This window comes from Cyprinodon variegatus, unplaced genomic scaffold (assembly GCF_000732505.1).
Source record: "Cyprinodon variegatus isolate N-32 unplaced genomic scaffold, C_variegatus-1.0 Scaffold892, whole genome shotgun sequence".
Taxonomy (NCBI): Eukaryota; Metazoa; Chordata; class Actinopteri; order Cyprinodontiformes; family Cyprinodontidae; genus Cyprinodon; species Cyprinodon variegatus.
Genome location: NW_015151345.1, coordinates 99,140 through 102,063, shown reverse-complemented (window position 1 = coordinate 102,063; position 2,924 = coordinate 99,140). Strand labels below are relative to the sequence as shown.

Sequence of the window (2,924 nt, the reverse complement as noted above, 5' to 3'; positions counted from 1 at the left end):
ACATGGTGTGAATTGGCGCTATAGAAATACATAAACATGTCCACCTGCATGTCCCACTGCAGGTGGACATCAGAGAGTCCGCAGCCAAGGGTCACAAATCAGGACTTAAACTGAAGGAGGGCCCCTGGTCCCAAAGAGGCCCCTAGAACTATGGGGTCCCAATGAGGCCCTTAGAACTATGGGGTCCCAATGAGGCCCCTGGAGCTATCCCACTGAGAGCATCACTCATCAATCTCCAGGAGGCTGACTTCCTGTTGGACTCCTGCTGCTCTAATCCGACAGAAATCTCAGACTGTGATGAAAAACGGGATTTTCCGGACCTACAGGTTTTCAGGGAACTTCAGAGAGGAGCTGACATGACCGGACGGTGTGTTCCTGCTGGGCTCCGGTCCCTTCCAGCCGCTCAGCTGCCCGCTGTCAGCCGGTGCTGCCGCGAACACCCAGCCACCGCTTTGCAGAAAGCTCCGTGGAGTGGCTTTCCACAATAAACCACAAACAGACGCTGTTATCGCCGCACCGACAGCTAGCGCTAATGTTAGCCCAAAGCTAACGGAAGCTAGCCCCGTGGCTGAACTTTCCTTCCAAATGTTGAACAAGTGAAAACAACCCTTAAAGAGCCGAACCTCCGGTCCGGAAGCCTTCATCGGCTCCATGTTCCCCTGGGCCCTAACATCACATCACCGAACATTCCAGAAAAACGCTCCCCGAACCTCACCTGAACGCTTCCTCTCCGCAGTAACTGCTCCAAGGTAGACACCAAGCGCTAGTTAGCTCCAAGCTAACGCGAACCACTTCCGGGTAACACCTTTCACATTAATGGTCGGTCCGAAAGCGGAAGTAGACATGCGATAGATAGATAGATAGATAGATAGATAGATAGATAGATAGATAGATAGATAGATAGATAGATAGATAGATAGATAGATAGATAGATAGAGTGCAGGAAACTACTCAGATTAAAGTACTACAGTGCAGTAAACCACTCAGATTAAAGTACTACAATGCAGGAAACTACTCAGCATAAAGTACTACAGTACAAGAAACTACTCTGCTTAAAGTACTACAGTGCAAGAAACTACTCGGTTTGAAGTAAAACAGTACAGGAAAATACTCCATAACAGTATTTATTTAGTGGTTTAGTTAAATGTGGCAGCCATAATGAAGCTGGTTCCGGTCCATCTCTGCTCCCTGACAGGATCCCAGTTCTGACCCATAAATGAACTGGTCTGGTTCTGGAGGTTCTTCTGGGGAACGTGTAGGACAGGCATCCCCAAACTCGGTCCTCGAGGGCCGCTGTTCTGCAGTTTTTAGAGGTTTCCCTGCTTTAAAACAGCTGATTACAATGATTGCAGTAGAGCAAAAGCCTGTTAATCAGCTTTCAATTAAAATCAGCTGTGCTGGAGCAAGGAAACCTCTAAAACCTGCAGGACAGCGGCCCTCGAGGACCGAGTTTGGGGATGCCTGGTGTAGGACATTCCATCAGAAAGAGCAGCAACGTAGAGTGGGAGGGCTTTGCTCAGCCAGCCAATCAGCGCACGCACCTACGCTGAGAGCGGGCCGTGATTGGCTGAAAGTAGTCGCTGTGTGCAATCTCGGCCGCTGATTGGTCAGGACGGGCCAGAGCTCGGTCTGTTGTCTGCTCTGTGGGTGGAAGTCATTTTTTTCATCCAGACTCCAGGCTGGGAGGGAAGAGCGGAGGAATAATGGAGGATCTGGGTCTTTCTGAGGACAAGGAGCAGCTTCTGTAGCGGAGAGCAGCGGCTCCTTCAGGTAGGTCCCTGGTCCTGGCTGCAGCACCGGGCATCATCTCAGCTTTTCTCTCTGTGTTCGGCGGTGTTGGGGATGGTTCTAGTCCCCTGTGTGGACCCAGACCTGAGGCTGGAGGACTGGAGCTCAGACCGCCTGAGCTTCCAGGCTTCCTCTCCATGTCTACTGGCATCCTATAACATCTGACCCAGAGCTGCTGGGCTTAGTGTAGATATATGAAACTAGACAGCGCAGCAACTGTCTGTGCTCAGTGGAGAGCTGAGGTTTAGGAGCTGTTCCCTGGACCATCTGGACCATTGTTGGTCGGCCCATCAGAACCCTGACCTGCTCTGTTCAAACACAACTTTAGCTTCTGCAGCTTTGAGCAGCAGGCTGGATCCCAGTGCCTAGTTTATGGGGGGGGGGGGGGGGGGGTTCTCCAGCTGCTGCCCAGATGTTCCCCAGCTGCTGCCCAGATGTTCCCCAGCTGATGTCCAGCTCCTCCTGCAGCAGAAGCAAAGGTCACGTCAACAGGAAGTGATGTCAGACTTCCTCCCAGCCTGTCACTCAGCAGCTGCTTCTGGCTGCCATGGAAACCCCTGGTGGTTCTGAGAGCGGATCAGTCCAATAACAGCATGATTGGTCTGCAGACTGGCTGGAATCTGGCCCGGTCAGGTAACCAGCTGTGGTTCTGTCCAGGAGCCCGTTTCCATGGCGTCTAACCTTCCTGCAGCCTCTCTGGATCTGCAGCTTCTCCTTCCATCTCTGTTGCTCACGCTACATTTGGCTTCCTGTTTGTTTCAGACTGGCTTCACACTGATTCTGTCGCTTCCTGATCCAGTGCTTGGTCTCGCTTTTTTAGACCTGTCTGTTTTACTGTATCACGCCTAACTGAGATGGCAGGAGGGAAATGTTGGTTAGTTGAAGATGTGGAGATAAACATTTCAAAACATTCTGAGTTTTGGAATTGAATAATGTACTGGTTTTTGGCCCCTGGGCTCCTGGTTTAAATTCAATTGAATTAATTTCTATAGCGCCAATTCACAACACATGTCATCTCAAGGCCGAGACAATTCAACCAGTCAGATTGATTCAAAGTTTTCTAAGGAAAACCAGCTGATTGCATCGACTCATTGACTCTTCAGCAATCCCTCACACTAAGCATGCTTGTAGCGACA

General features: G+C 50.6%; 2 protein-coding genes across 3 annotated transcripts in view; one reads left to right on the top strand and one right to left on the bottom strand.

Moving 5' to 3' along the window:
- The window catches only part of LOC107099642 (gamma-taxilin-like), a 7,976-nt gene extending 7,174 nt beyond the window's left edge, over window positions 1-802 (bottom strand). Inside the window, exon 1 of one of the 2 annotated variants that reach the window (XM_015397855.1) lies at window positions 716-802. The gene's annotated coding sequence lies outside the window, so the exon portion shown is untranslated. The remainder of the gene's footprint in view (window positions 1-715) is intronic. The other variant, XM_015397856.1, reaches the window with a different exon arrangement.
- Window positions 803-1,635: 833 nt separating this feature from the next.
- Window positions 1,636-2,924, top strand: part of ccdc102a (coiled-coil domain containing 102A) — a 28,851-nt gene continuing 27,562 nt past the window's right edge. Inside the window, exon 1 of the mRNA XM_015397851.1 lies at window positions 1,636-1,770. The gene's annotated coding sequence lies outside the window, so the exon portion shown is untranslated. The remainder of the gene's footprint in view (window positions 1,771-2,924) is intronic.